We start from the raw sequence: 14,362 nt of genomic DNA on the forward strand, positions 1-14,362 counted from the left end.
CAGGCTCGCGGTCGGCCGAGACACGAAGGCCTCCCCGGCCCCCGAGTGCCTGTGGTTTGCGGTACGGCCGGAAGAAGCGTGGCCCGGAACGGGCACCTTGCTGACGGGAGCGTCCAGACGGTAAGCCTTCCCTGGGTGTCAGCTCGTGCCCCTGGCTTTAGGCTTTCCCGGGGCTGCCCGAGAGGCCGCTAGTGCAGGTGGCCCGCTGGGCACGTGGGGTTTTGCTCCCAGAGGGGCCTGTCCGTTCCTCTGGCTCAGTGGGCGTGGCTCTGCACGGCCCGGGCACCGGGAGGACCCTGAGTCCCTCGGCTTGCCCCGCTGAGCCACCCGGCCCGCCTGGGTCAGCCGGCCAGGCCGCCCAGAATGTGCTCGGATCGATGATGACTCCCTCAACAGCATTCCTTGGAAAAGCTGAACAAAATGAGTGAGAACTCCCTCCCGTCGTTCTCATCGAAACTGAGGTCCAGCACGTTGCCCGCCCCAGGGAAGGTAAGCGTCAGGGACAGCAGGCTTCCCATTGGTCACACCCCTGCAAGCAGCGGCACCCGCGGCCTGCGCCTGGGAGAGGCTCGCGGGGTGTCTCCGGGTCAGGGAGCCGTTTCCCCACCTTCGCGGGCTTTCCACGGCTCGCAGGCAAGGAGCCTGAGGGCAATGAGCGGCATCTGAGGTCGAGTGGGGCAGCTGGTGCCCAAGGCCTAGGACTTCAAAGGCGTGTCTGTGGCACGGGCCCTGGGAGCCGGGGGCAGGGACCTGGCTGGCAGGGCCCGCGGGCAGTGGCTGGCGACTGGGGTCGAGTGGGGCGGCTGGTCCCCCCCAAGGCCTAGGACTTCACCGGCGTGTCTTGTGGCACCGGCCCTTGGGAGTCGAGGGCTGGGGCCTGCGAGGGCCCGGAGGGCTGTGCGGGCCTAAGCGCGCGGCGGTGTGTGTTGAGGGGCCGGGCGAGGCAAGCCTGGCGGGCCGTGGGGGGCGCGGGAGCCCCAGCCCGAGGCGGCGGCCATCCCTGGACACGAGCCCTTTCTCTCACTGACGTACGTGGAGCGGCCCCTGGCTCGGGCTTCTGGGCCAGGGCAAGAGGCCGGGCTGCGGCACCGGCCAGGTTGGAACCATCGGCCCTGCCCGGCGGCCACGCAAGGCGGCAAGTGGCGCCGGCGCTTCGGGCCCAGGGTGAAGTCGGCATGCCGTGCCGGCCGAAGGCCTGAACGGGAACGGCACGGTCCAGAGGGGACCGCGCCCTGGGGGAGTGCCCGGGCCTGCTCAGCCCTGGTGTCTCGTGGCGTCCCCGCGTCCGTCGTGGGTTACGCGGAGTCCTGCGGCCTCCTCCCGTGGATGGCAAAGTCAGTGGCTCCCAGGGCCGGCTTCAGGGTGCAGCGGTGTGGCACGGCGGTCCCCCTCCTCAGGGCCCTCCTGGCCGCTGGTCTCCGGAGGAAGGGCGCCAGGGGTGGTGGCCTTTCAACAGGGGCCCTCAACAGGGCCCCGGCCAAAGAGGCTGCCCCCCAGCCCCCGCCCGGGCCTGCCACGGAGGCGTTGTCTCCTCGGGCACGGAGCTGGTGGGGCCAAAGTAGACACCCCGGGAGGGACTGCCCCTTGCAGTCGGGCACGGTGTGCCTCCCGTCCTCTCGGGTGGGCCGCAGGTTCCTCTGCGGTGACCTGGCAGGCAGGCGCGGGCCTGCGATCCCTGAGGCCAGGCGCGGTGCCTCGGCCCCGCGGGCCGCTTGGCAGAGGTCCGTCTCCCGTGGCGAGGGCGACGTGATCTCCTCTCGCTGTGGCCCTGGCCTGCGGGGCTGCAGCCCTCGTGTTCCCTGTGAGGGCCACGCGCGTGTTCCTGGGCCGTGGGCAGGGGCCACGTCGCCTGCCGCGGGCCGCATCCTTGCAAAGGTCAAAGCCTGTCTGCGGCTGCCCTCCCTGCAGCTTCCGGCCGTCGGCGGCCCGGTCCATCTGGCAGAGCTGGCGGGAGGGAATTTCCATGCAGGTGGGAACACACTCCCACGGAGCGGGCAGCCCAGGGAATGCTCGTTCCCTTGCGGGCCGGGGCCCTGGCGCCCCGTGGCCGTGGCCTCGCCGACTCCCTGGTAGGGAACGCGCACGCGGCTCGGTGGGCTTTGGCGCCGGCGTCAGTTGGGGGCCGGGCCCGGGCAGCCTAGCCGCCCCGGCCATTCTGGCGGAGTGGAGAGGTGGGGGCACCGTTTGTCCCGTGGCCGCCTGGGAGGGCGCTGCCTCGTCCTCTGCCCCGTAGCCTGCGGGCCAGGGCGGCCAGACTCCCTGGGGGCAGGTTTTGGGTTTTCCTGGGACCCCTGAGGTTCCATCCAGTGCTGGCTTCCACGGTGCACGTGGAAAGGGTGGGCAGCGGCGGGAACGGATGCGTGTGGAGGTCGGTGGGCACCGCGTGGCCAGAGAGTGTTTGGCAGGGCCAGGGCCTGGCCCGCGTCCGCGGCCCAGAGGCGTCCAGCGCGGCTCCCTGGTGTGCAAGGCCACCGGGCCTGTGCCAGTCGCCTGACGCGACGCCGGGGCCAGGACCTGCGCCCCAGGCACGCGTGCTCTTGCAGGGACCCAGGCCGCCCGGCTCAGCAGCCCCCTACAGCCCCTAGCCTAGCCTCCCAGCACACAGGAGCCTCCGTGCGCACGAAGAGGCACGCGCTCCCGCTCCCACAGTGCCCTGCGCCCGTGGCTTGTTGCCCGTCCGCAGGCAGCCCCAGGGGGCCGAGGGACAGGACAGGCAGACGGACGCAAGGCGTGGTCGCGGATTCGTTCTGCCCGGCGTGGCGAGCGGAGCCCCCGGGTACCTTGGTGACGCCCGCGGGCGATTGCTCCCCCTTTCTCAGGTGCAGTGGCCACGCCAGGCTCGCGGTCGGCCGAGACACGAAGGCCTCCCTGGCCCCCGAGTGCCTGTGGTTTGCGGTACGGCCGGAAGAAGCGTGGCCCGGAACGGGCACCTTGCTGACGGGAGCGTCCAGACGGTAAGCCTTCCCTGGGTGTCAGCTCGTGCCCCTGGCTTTAGGCTTTCCCGGGGCTGCCCGAGAGGCCGCTAGTGCAGGTGGCCCGCTGGGCACGTGGGGTTTTGCTCCCAGAGGGGCCTGTCCGTTCCTCTGGCTCAGTGGGCGTGGCTCTGCACGGCCCGGGCACCGGGAGGACCCTGAGTCCCTCGGCTTGCCCCGCTGAGCCACCCGGCCCGCCTGGGTCAGCCGGCCAGGCCGCCCAGAATGTGCTCGGATCGATGATGACTCCCTCAACAGCATTCCTTGGAAAAGCTGAACAAAATGAGTGAGAACTCCCTCCCGTCGTTCTCATCGAAACTGAGGTCCAGCACGTTGCCCGCCCCAGGGAAGGTAAGCGTCAGGGACAGCAGGCTTCCCATTGGTCACACCCCTGCAAGCAGCGGCACCCGCGGCCTGCGCCTGGGAGAGGCTCGCGGGGTGTCTCCGGGTCAGGGAGCCGTTTCCCCACCTTCGCGGGCTTTCCACGGCTCGCAGGCAAGGAGCCTGAGGGCAATGAGCGGCATCTGAGGTCGAGTGGGGCAGCTGGTGCCCAAGGCCTAGGACTTCAAAGGCGTGTCTGTGGCACGGGCCCTGGGAGCCGGGGGCAGGGACCTGGCTGGCAGGGCCCGCGGGCAGTGGCTGGCGACTGGGGTCGAGTGGGGCGGCTGGTCCCCCCCAAGGCCTAGGACTTCACCGGCGTGTCTTGTGGCACCGGCCCTTGGGAGTCGAGGGCTGGGGCCTGCGAGGGCCCGGAGGGCTGTGCGGGCCTAAGCGCGCGGCGGTGTGTGTTGAGGGGCCGGGCGAGGCAAGCCTGGCGGGCCGTGGGGGGCGCGGGAGCCCCAGCCCGAGGCGGCGGCCATCCCTGGACACGAGCCCTTTCTCTCACTGACGTACGTGGAGCGGCCCCTGGCTCGGGCTTCTGGGCCAGGGCAAGAGGCCGGGCTGCGGCACCGGCCAGGTTGGAACCATCGGCCCTGCCCGGCGGCCACGCAAGGCGGCAAGTGGCGCCGGCGCTTCGGGCCCAGGGTGAAGTCGGCATGCCGTGCCGGCCGAAGGCCTGAACGGGAACGGCACGGTCCAGAGGGGACCGCGCCCTGGGGGAGTGCCCGGGCCTGCTCAGCCCTGGTGTCTCGTGGCGTCCCCGCGTCCGTCGTGGGTTACGCGGAGTCCTGCGGCCTCCTCCCGTGGATGGCAAAGTCAGTGGCTCCCAGGGCCGGCTTCAGGGTGCAGCGGTGTGGCACGGCGGTCCCCCTCCTCAGGGCCCTCCTGGCCGCTGGTCTCCGGAGGAAGGGCGCCAGGGGTGGTGGCCTTTCAACAGGGGCCCTCAACAGGGCCCCGGCCAAAGAGGCTGCCCCCCAGCCCCCGCCCGGGCCTGCCACGGAGGCGTTGTCTCCTCGGGCACGGAGCTGGTGGGGCCAAAGTAGACACCCCGGGAGGGACTGCCCCTTGCAGTCGGGCACGGTGTGCCTCCCGTCCTCTCGGGTGGGCCGCAGGTTCCTCTGCGGTGACCTGGCAGGCAGGCGCGGGCCTGCGATCCCTGAGGCCAGGCGCGGTGCCTCGGCCCCGCGGGCCGCTTGGCAGAGGTCCGTCTCCCGTGGCGAGGGCGACGTGATCTCCTCTCGCTGTGGCCCTGGCCTGCGGGGCTGCAGCCCTCGTGTTCCCTGTGAGGGCCACGCGCGTGTTCCTGGGCCGTGGGCAGGGGCCACGTCGCCTGCCGCGGGCCGCATCCTTGCAAAGGTCAAAGCCTGTCTGCGGCTGCCCTCCCTGCAGCTTCCGGCCGTCGGCGGCCCGGTCCATCTGGCAGAGCTGGCGGGAGGGAATTTCCATGCAGGTGGGAACACACTCCCACGGAGCGGGCAGCCCAGGGAATGCTCGTTCCCTTGCGGGCCGGGGCCCTGGCGCCCCGTGGCCGTGGCCTCGCCGACTCCCTGGTAGGGAACGCGCACGCGGCTCGGTGGGCTTTGGCGCCGGCGTCAGTTGGGGGCCGGGCCCGGGCAGCCTAGCCGCCCCGGCCATTCTGGCGGAGTGGAGAGGTGGGGGCACCGTTTGTCCCGTGGCCGCCTGGGAGGGCGCTGCCTCGTCCTCTGCCCCGTAGCCTGCGGGCCAGGGCGGCCAGACTCCCTGGGGGCAGGTTTTGGGTTTTCCTGGGACCCCTGAGGTTCCATCCAGTGCTGGCTTCCACGGTGCACGTGGAAAGGGTGGGCAGCGGCGGGAACGGATGCGTGTGGAGGTCGGTGGGCACCGCGTGGCCAGAGAGTGTTTGGCAGGGCCAGGGCCTGGCCCGCGTCCGCGGCCCAGAGGCGTCCAGCGCGGCTCCCTGGTGTGCAAGGCCACCGGGCCTGTGCCAGTCGCCTGACGCGACGCCGGGGCCAGGACCTGCGCCCCAGGCACGCGTGCTCTTGCAGGGACCCAGGCCGCCCGGCTCAGCAGCCCCCTACAGCCCCTAGCCCAGCCTCCCAGCACACACGAGCCTCCGTGCGCACGAAGAGGCACGCGCTCCCGCTCCCACAGTGCCCTGCGCCCGTGGCTTGTTGCCCGTCCGCAGGCAGCCCCAGGGGGCCGAGGGACAGGACAGGCAGACGGACGCAAGGCGTGGTCGCGGATTCGTTCTGCCCGGCGTGGCGAGCGGAGCCCCCGGGTACCTTGGTGACGCCCGCGGGCGATTGCTCCCCCTTTCTCAGGTGCAGTGGCCACGCCAGGCTCGCGGTCGGCCGAGACACGAAGGCCTCCCCGGCCCCCGAGTGCCTGTGGTTTGCGGTACGGCCGGAAGAAGCGTGGCCCGGAACGGGCACCTTGCTGACGGGAGCGTCCAGACGGTAAGCCTTCCCTGGGTGTCAGCTCGTGCCCCTGGCTTTAGGCTTTCCCGGGGCTGCCCGAGAGGCCGCTAGTGCAGGTGGCCCGCTGGGCACGTGGGGTTTTGCTCCCAGAGGGGCCTGTCCGTTCCTCTGGCTCAGTGGGCGTGGCTCTGCACGGCCCGGGCACCGGGAGGACCCTGAGTCCCTCGGCTTGCCCCGCTGAGCCACCCGGCCCGCCTGGGTCAGCCGGCCAGGCCGCCCAGAATGTGCTCGGATCGATGATGACTCCCTCAACAGCATTCCTTGGAAAAGCTGAACAAAATGAGTGAGAACTCCCTCCCGTCGTTCTCATCGAAACTGAGGTCCAGCACGTTGCCCGCCCCAGGGAAGGTAAGCGTCAGGGACAGCAGGCTTCCCATTGGTCACACCCCTGCAAGCAGCGGCACCCGCGGCCTGCGCCTGGGAGAGGCTCGCGGGGTGTCTCCGGGTCAGGGAGCCGTTTCCCCACCTTCGCGGGCTTTCCACGGCTCGCAGGCAAGGAGCCTGAGGGCAATGAGCGGCATCTGAGGTCGAGTGGGGCAGCTGGTGCCCAAGGCCTAGGACTTCAAAGGCGTGTCTGTGGCACGGGCCCTGGGAGCCGGGGGCAGGGACCTGGCTGGCAGGGCCCGCGGGCAGTGGCTGGCGACTGGGGTCGAGTGGGGCGGCTGGTCCCCCCCAAGGCCTAGGACTTCACCGGCGTGTCTTGTGGCACCGGCCCTTGGGAGTCGAGGGCTGGGGCCTGCGAGGGCCCGGAGGGCTGTGCGGGCCTAAGCGCGCGGCGGTGTGTGTTGAGGGGCCGGGCGAGGCAAGCCTGGCGGGCCGTGGGGGGCGCGGGAGCCCCAGCCCGAGGCGGCGGCCATCCCTGGACACGAGCCCTTTCTCTCACTGACGTACGTGGAGCGGCCCCTGGCTCGGGCTTCTGGGCCAGGGCAAGAGGCCGGGCTGCGGCACCGGCCAGGTTGGAACCATCGGCCCTGCCCGGCGGCCACGCAAGGCGGCAAGTGGCGCCGGCGCTTCGGGCCCAGGGTGAAGTCGGCATGCCGTGCCGGCCGAAGGCCTGAACGGGAACGGCACGGTCCAGAGGGGACCGCGCCCTGGGGGAGTGCCCGGGCCTGCTCAGCCCTGGTGTCTCGTGGCGTCCCCGCGTCCGTCGTGGGTTACGCGGAGTCCTGCGGCCTCCTCCCGTGGATGGCAAAGTCAGTGGCTCCCAGGGCCGGCTTCAGGGTGCAGCGGTGTGGCACGGCGGTCCCCCTCCTCAGGGCCCTCCTGGCCGCTGGTCTCCGGAGGAAGGGCGCCAGGGGTGGTGGCCTTTCAACAGGGGCCCTCAACAGGGCCCCGGCCAAAGAGGCTGCCCCCCAGCCCCCGCCCGGGCCTGCCACGGAGGCGTTGTCTCCTCGGGCACGGAGCTGGTGGGGCCAAAGTAGACACCCCGGGAGGGACTGCCCCTTGCAGTCGGGCACGGTGTGCCTCCCGTCCTCTCGGGTGGGCCGCAGGTTCCTCTGCGGTGACCTGGCAGGCAGGCGCGGGCCTGCGATCCCTGAGGCCAGGCGCGGTGCCTCGGCCCCGCGGGCCGCTTGGCAGAGGTCCGTCTCCCGTGGCGAGGGCGACGTGATCTCCTCTCGCTGTGGCCCTGGCCTGCGGGGCTGCAGCCCTCGTGTTCCCTGTGAGGGCCACGCGCGTGTTCCTGGGCCGTGGGCAGGGGCCACGTCGCCTGCCGCGGGCCGCATCCTTGCAAAGGTCAAAGCCTGTCTGCGGCTGCCCTCCCTGCAGCTTCCGGCCGTCGGCGGCCCGGTCCATCTGGCAGAGCTGGCGGGAGGGAATTTCCATGCAGGTGGGAACACACTCCCACGGAGCGGGCAGCCCAGGGAATGCTCGTTCCCTTGCGGGCCGGGGCCCTGGCGCCCCGTGGCCGTGGCCTCGCCGACTCCCTGGTAGGGAACGCGCACGCGGCTCGGTGGGCTTTGGCGCCGGCGTCAGTTGGGGGCCGGGCCCGGGCAGCCTAGCCGCCCCGGCCATTCTGGCGGAGTGGAGAGGTGGGGGCACCGTTTGTCCCGTGGCCGCCTGGGAGGGCGCTGCCTCGTCCTCTGCCCCGTAGCCTGCGGGCCAGGGCGGCCAGACTCCCTGGGGGCAGGTTTTGGGTTTTCCTGGGACCCCTGAGGTTCCATCCAGTGCTGGCTTCCACGGTGCACGTGGAAAGGGTGGGCAGCGGCGGGAACGGATGCGTGTGGAGGTCGGTGGGCACCGCGTGGCCAGAGAGTGTTTGGCAGGGCCAGGGCCTGGCCCGCGTCCGCGGCCCAGAGGCGTCCAGCGCGGCTCCCTGGTGTGCAAGGCCACCGGGCCTGTGCCAGTCGCCTGACGCGACGCCGGGGCCAGGACCTGCGCCCCAGGCACGCGTGCTCTTGCAGGGACCCAGGCCGCCCGGCTCAGCAGCCCCCTACAGCCCCTAGCCTAGCCTCCCAGCACACAGGAGCCTCCGTGCGCACGAAGAGGCACGCGCTCCCGCTCCCACAGTGCCCTGCGCCCGTGGCTTGTTGCCCGTCCGCAGGCAGCCCCAGGGGGCCGAGGGACAGGACAGGCAGACGGACGCAAGGCGTGGTCGCGGATTCGTTCTGCCCGGCGTGGCGAGCGGAGCCCCCGGGTACCTTGGTGACGCCCGCGGGCGATTGCTCCCCCTTTCTCAGGTGCAGTGGCCACGCCAGGCTCGCGGTCGGCCGAGACACGAAGGCCTCCCTGGCCCCCGAGTGCCTGTGGTTTGCGGTACGGCCGGAAGAAGCGTGGCCCGGAACGGGCACCTTGCTGACGGGAGCGTCCAGACGGTAAGCCTTCCCTGGGTGTCAGCTCGTGCCCCTGGCTTTAGGCTTTCCCGGGGCTGCCCGAGAGGCCGCTAGTGCAGGTGGCCCGCTGGGCACGTGGGGTTTTGCTCCCAGAGGGGCCTGTCCGTTCCTCTGGCTCAGTGGGCGTGGCTCTGCACGGCCCGGGCACCGGGAGGACCCTGAGTCCCTCGGCTTGCCCCGCTGAGCCACCCGGCCCGCCTGGGTCAGCCGGCCAGGCCGCCCAGAATGTGCTCGGATCGATGATGACTCCCTCAACAGCATTCCTTGGAAAAGCTGAACAAAATGAGTGAGAACTCCCTCCCGTCGTTCTCATCGAAACTGAGGTCCAGCACGTTGCCCGCCCCAGGGAAGGTAAGCGTCAGGGACAGCAGGCTTCCCATTGGTCACACCCCTGCAAGCAGCGGCACCCGCGGCCTGCGCCTGGGAGAGGCTCGCGGGGTGTCTCCGGGTCAGGGAGCCGTTTCCCCACCTTCGCGGGCTTTCCACGGCTCGCAGGCAAGGAGCCTGAGGGCAATGAGCGGCATCTGAGGTCGAGTGGGGCAGCTGGTGCCCAAGGCCTAGGACTTCAAAGGCGTGTCTGTGGCACGGGCCCTGGGAGCCGGGGGCAGGGACCTGGCTGGCAGGGCCCGCGGGCAGTGGCTGGCGACTGGGGTCGAGTGGGGCGGCTGGTCCCCCCCAAGGCCTAGGACTTCACCGGCGTGTCTTGTGGCACCGGCCCTTGGGAGTCGAGGGCTGGGGCCTGCGAGGGCCCGGAGGGCTGTGCGGGCCTAAGCGCGCGGCGGTGTGTGTTGAGGGGCCGGGCGAGGCAAGCCTGGCGGGCCGTGGGGGGCGCGGGAGCCCCAGCCCGAGGCGGCGGCCATCCCTGGACACGAGCCCTTTCTCTCACTGACGTACGTGGAGCGGCCCCTGGCTCGGGCTTCTGGGCCAGGGCAAGAGGCCGGGCTGCGGCACCGGCCAGGTTGGAACCATCGGCCCTGCCCGGCGGCCACGCAAGGCGGCAAGTGGCGCCGGCGCTTCGGGCCCAGGGTGAAGTCGGCATGCCGTGCCGGCCGAAGGCCTGAACGGGAACGGCACGGTCCAGAGGGGACCGCGCCCTGGGGGAGTGCCCGGGCCTGCTCAGCCCTGGTGTCTCGTGGCGTCCCCGCGTCCGTCGTGGGTTACGCGGAGTCCTGCGGCCTCCTCCCGTGGATGGCAAAGTCAGTGGCTCCCAGGGCCGGCTTCAGGGTGCAGCGGTGTGGCACGGCGGTCCCCCTCCTCAGGGCCCTCCTGGCCGCTGGTCTCCGGAGGAAGGGCGCCAGGGGTGGTGGCCTTTCAACAGGGGCCCTCAACAGGGCCCCGGCCAAAGAGGCTGCCCCCCAGCCCCCGCCCGGGCCTGCCACGGAGGCGTTGTCTCCTCGGGCACGGAGCTGGTGGGGCCAAAGTAGACACCCCGGGAGGGACTGCCCCTTGCAGTCGGGCACGGTGTGCCTCCCGTCCTCTCGGGTGGGCCGCAGGTTCCTCTGCGGTGACCTGGCAGGCAGGCGCGGGCCTGCGATCCCTGAGGCCAGGCGCGGTGCCTCGGCCCCGCGGGCCGCTTGGCAGAGGTCCGTCTCCCGTGGCGAGGGCGACGTGATCTCCTCTCGCTGTGGCCCTGGCCTGCGGGGCTGCAGCCCTCGTGTTCCCTGTGAGGGCCACGCGCGTGTTCCTGGGCCGTGGGCAGGGGCCACGTCGCCTGCCGCGGGCCGCATCCTTGCAAAGGTCAAAGCCTGTCTGCGGCTGCCCTCCCTGCAGCTTCCGGCCGTCGGCGGCCCGGTCCATCTGGCAGAGCTGGCGGGAGGGAATTTCCATGCAGGTGGGAACACACTCCCACGGAGCGGGCAGCCCAGGGAATGCTCGTTCCCTTGCGGGCCGGGGCCCTGGCGCCCCGTGGCCGTGGCCTCGCCGACTCCCTGGTAGGGAACGCGCACGCGGCTCGGTGGGCTTTGGCGCCGGCGTCAGTTGGGGGCCGGGCCCGGGCAGCCTAGCCGCCCCGGCCATTCTGGCGGAGTGGAGAGGTGGGGGCACCGTTTGTCCCGTGGCCGCCTGGGAGGGCGCTGCCTCGTCCTCTGCCCCGTAGCCTGCGGGCCAGGGCGGCCAGACTCCCTGGGGGCAGGTTTTGGGTTTTCCTGGGACCCCTGAGGTTCCATCCAGTGCTGGCTTCCACGGTGCACGTGGAAAGGGTGGGCAGCGGCGGGAACGGATGCGTGTGGAGGTCGGTGGGCACCGCGTGGCCAGAGAGTGTTTGGCAGGGCCAGGGCCTGGCCCGCGTCCGCGGCCCAGAGGCGTCCAGCGCGGCTCCCTGGTGTGCAAGGCCACCGGGCCTGTGCCAGTCGCCTGACGCGACGCCGGGGCCAGGACCTGCGCCCCAGGCACGCGTGCTCTTGCAGGGACCCAGGCCGCCCGGCTCAGCAGCCCCCTACAGCCCCTAGCCCAGCCTCCCAGCACACAGGAGCCTCCGTGCGCACGAAGAGGCACGCGCTCCCGCTCCCACAGTGCCCTGCGCCCGTGGCTTGTTGCCCGTCCGCAGGCAGCCCCAGGGGGCCGAGGGACAGGACAGGCAGACGGACGCAAGGCGTGGTCGCGGATTCGTTCTGCCCGGCGTGGCGAGCGGAGCCCCCGGGTACCTTGGTGACGCCCGCGGGCGATTGCTCCCCCTTTCTCAGGTGCAGTGGCCACGCCAGGCTCGCGGTCGGCCGAGACACGAAGGCCTCCCCGGCCCCCGAGTGCCTGTGGTTTGCGGTACGGCCGGAAGAAGCGTGGCCCGGAACGGGCACCTTGCTGACGGGAGCGTCCAGACGGTAAGCCTTCCCTGGGTGTCAGCTCGTGCCCCTGGCTTTAGGCTTTCCCGGGGCTGCCCGAGAGGCCGCTAGTGCAGGTGGCCCGCTGGGCACGTGGGGTTTTGCTCCCAGAGGGGCCTGTCCGTTCCTCTGGCTCAGTGGGCGTGGCTCTGCACGGCCCGGGCACCGGGAGGACCCTGAGTCCCTCGGCTTGCCCCGCTGAGCCACCCGGCCCGCCTGGGTCAGCCGGCCAGGCCGCCCAGAATGTGCTCGGATCGATGATGACTCCCTCAACAGCATTCCTTGGAAAAGCTGAACAAAATGAGTGAGAACTCCCTCCCGTCGTTCTCATCGAAACTGAGGTCCAGCACGTTGCCCGCCCCAGGGAAGGTAAGCGTCAGGGACAGCAGGCTTCCCATTGGTCACACCCCTGCAAGCAGCGGCACCCGCGGCCTGCGCCTGGGAGAGGCTCGCGGGGTGTCTCCGGGTCAGGGAGCCGTTTCCCCACCTTCGCGGGCTTTCCACGGCTTGCAGGCAAGGAGCCTGAGGGCAATGAGCGGCATCTGAGGTCGAGTGGGGCAGCTGGTGCCCAAGGCCTAGGACTTCAAAGGCGTGTCTGTGGCACGGGCCCTGGGAGCCGGGGGCAGGGACCTGGCTGGCAGGGCCCGCGGGCAGTGGCTGGCGACTGGGGTCGAGTGGGGCGGCTGGTCCCCCCCAAGGCCTAGGACTTCACCGGCGTGTCTTGTGGCACCGGCCCTTGGGAGTCGAGGGCTGGGGCCTGCGAGGGCCCGGAGGGCTGTGCGGGCCTAAGCGCGCGGCGGTGTGTGTTGAGGGGCCGGGCGAGGCAAGCCTGGCGGGCCGTGGGGGGCGCGGGAGCCCCAGCCCGAGGCGGCGGCCATCCCTGGACACGAGCCCTTTCTCTCACTGACGTACGTGGAGCGGCCCCTGGCTCGGGCTTCTGGGCCAGGGCAAGAGGCCGGGCTGCGGCACCGGCCAGGTTGGAACCATCGGCCCTGCCCGGCGGCCACGCAAGGCGGCAAGTGGCGCCGGCGCTTCGGGCCCAGGGTGAAGTCGGCATGCCGTGCCGGCCGAAGGCCTGAACGGGAACGGCACGGTCCAGAGGGGACCGCGCCCTGGGGGAGTGCCCGGGCCTGCTCAGCCCTGGTGTCTCGTGGCGTCCCCGCGTCCGTCGTGGGTTACGCGGAGTCCTGCGGCCTCCTCCCGTGGATGGCAAAGTCAGTGGCTCCCAGGGCCGGCTTCAGGGTGCAGCGGTGTGGCACGGCGGTCCCCCTCCTCAGGGCCCTCCTGGCCGCTGGTCTCCGGAGGAAGGGCGCCAGGGGTGGTGGCCTTTCAACAGGGGCCCTCAACAGGGCCCCGGCCAAAGAGGCTGCCCCCCAGCCCCCGCCCGGGCCTGCCACGGAGGCGTTGTCTCCTCGGGCACGGAGCTGGTGGGGCCAAAGTAGACACCCCGGGAGGGACTGCCCCTTGCAGTCGGGCACGGTGTGCCTCCCGTCCTCTCGGGTGGGCCGCAGGTTCCTCTGCGGTGACCTGGCAGGCAGGCGCGGGCCTGCGATCCCTGAGGCCAGGCGCGGTGCCTCGGCCCCGCGGGCCGCTTGGCAGAGGTCCGTCTCCCGTGGCGAGGGCGACGTGATCTCCTCTCGCTGTGGCCCTGGCCTGCGGGGCTGCAGCCCTCGTGTTCCCTGTGAGGGCCACGCGCGTGTTCCTGGGCCGTGGGCAGGGGCCACGTCGCCTGCCGCGGGCCGCATCCTTGCAAAGGTCAAAGCCTGTCTGCGGCTGCCCTCCCTGCAGCTTCCGGCCGTCGGCGGCCCGGTCCATCTGGCAGAGCTGGCGGGAGGGAATTTCCATGCAGGTGGGAACACACTCCCACGGAGCGGGCAGCCCAGGGAATGCTCGTTCCCTTGCGGGCCGGGGCCCTGGCGCCCCGTGGCCGTGGCCTCGCCGACTCCCTGGTAGGGAACGCGCACGCGGCTCGGTGGGCTTTGGCGCCGGCGTCAGTTGGGGGCCGGGCCCGGGCAGCCTAGCCGCCCCGGCCATTCTGGCGGAGTGGAGAGGTGGGGGCACCGTTTGTCCCGTGGCCGCCTGGGAGGGCGCTGCCTCGTCCTCTGCCCCGTAGCCTGCGGGCCAGGGCGGCCAGACTCCCTGGGGGCAGGTTTTGGGTTTTCCTGGGACCCCTGAGGTTCCATCCAGTGCTGGCTTCCACGGTGCACGTGGAAAGGGTGGGCAGCGGCGGGAACGGATGCGTGTGGAGGTCGGTGGGCACCGCGTGGCCAGAGAGTGTTTGGGAGGGCCAGGGCCTGGCCCGCGTCCGCGGCCCAGAGGCGTCCAGCGCGGCTCCCTGGTGTGCAAGGCCACCGGGCCTGTGCCAGTCGCCTGACGCGACGCCGGGGCCAGGACCTGCGCCCCAGGCACGCGTGCTCTTGCAGGGACCCAGGCCGCCCGGCTCAGCAGCCCCCTACAGCCCCTAGCCCAGCCTCCCAGCACACACGAGCCTCCGTGCGCACGAAGAGGCACGCGCTCCCGCTCCCACAGTGCCCTGCGCCCGTGGCTTGTTGCCCGTCCGCAGGCAGCCCCAGGGGGCCGAGGGACAGGACAGGCAGACGGACGCAAGGCGTGGTCGCGGATTCGTTCTGCCCGGCGTGGCGAGCGGAGCCCCCGGGTACCTTGGTGACGCCCGCGGGCGATTGCTCCCCCTTTCTCAGGTGCAGTGGCCACGCCAGGCTCGCGGTCGGCCGAGACACGAAGGCCTCCCCGGCCCCCGAGTGCCTGTGGTTTGCCGTACGGCCGGAAGAAGCGTGGCCCGGAACGGGCACCTTGCTGACGGGAGCGTCCAGACGGTAAGCCTTCCCTGGGTGTCAGCTCGTGCCCCTGGCTTTAGGCTTTCCCGGGGCTGCCCGAGAGGCCGCTAG

The 14,362-nt window shown here is 71.8% G+C and overlaps 5 non-coding genes across 5 annotated transcripts; all 5 read left to right on the plus strand.

Annotated features, from left to right (window-relative positions):
- The first annotated feature begins 371 nt into the window (after nucleotides 1-371).
- Nucleotides 372-465, plus strand: LOC144616777 (small nucleolar RNA SNORD116). Its single transcript, XR_013556527.1, has one exon. It is a non-coding gene; the product is annotated as a small nucleolar RNA SNORD116 (small nucleolar RNA).
- A 2,740-nt stretch (nucleotides 466-3,205) lies between these two features.
- Nucleotides 3,206-3,299, plus strand: LOC144616776 (small nucleolar RNA SNORD116). The gene has a single exon (XR_013556526.1). It is a non-coding gene; the product is annotated as a small nucleolar RNA SNORD116 (small nucleolar RNA).
- A 2,740-nt stretch (nucleotides 3,300-6,039) lies between these two features.
- On the plus strand, nucleotides 6,040-6,133 carry LOC144616775 (small nucleolar RNA SNORD116). Its single transcript, XR_013556525.1, has one exon. It is a non-coding gene; the product is annotated as a small nucleolar RNA SNORD116 (small nucleolar RNA).
- Nucleotides 6,134-8,873: 2,740 nt separating this feature from the next.
- Nucleotides 8,874-8,967, plus strand: LOC144616774 (small nucleolar RNA SNORD116). The gene has a single exon (XR_013556524.1). It is a non-coding gene; the product is annotated as a small nucleolar RNA SNORD116 (small nucleolar RNA).
- Nucleotides 8,968-11,707: 2,740 nt separating this feature from the next.
- LOC144616773 (small nucleolar RNA SNORD116) lies at nucleotides 11,708-11,801 on the plus strand. Its single transcript, XR_013556523.1, has one exon. It is a non-coding gene; the product is annotated as a small nucleolar RNA SNORD116 (small nucleolar RNA).
- The last annotated feature ends 2,561 nt before the right edge of the window (nucleotides 11,802-14,362 follow it).

Source organism: Panthera onca, chromosome B3, assembly GCF_046562875.1.
Source record: "Panthera onca isolate mPanOnc1 chromosome B3, mPanOnc1 haplotype 2, whole genome shotgun sequence".
Taxonomy (NCBI): Eukaryota; Metazoa; Chordata; class Mammalia; order Carnivora; family Felidae; genus Panthera; species Panthera onca.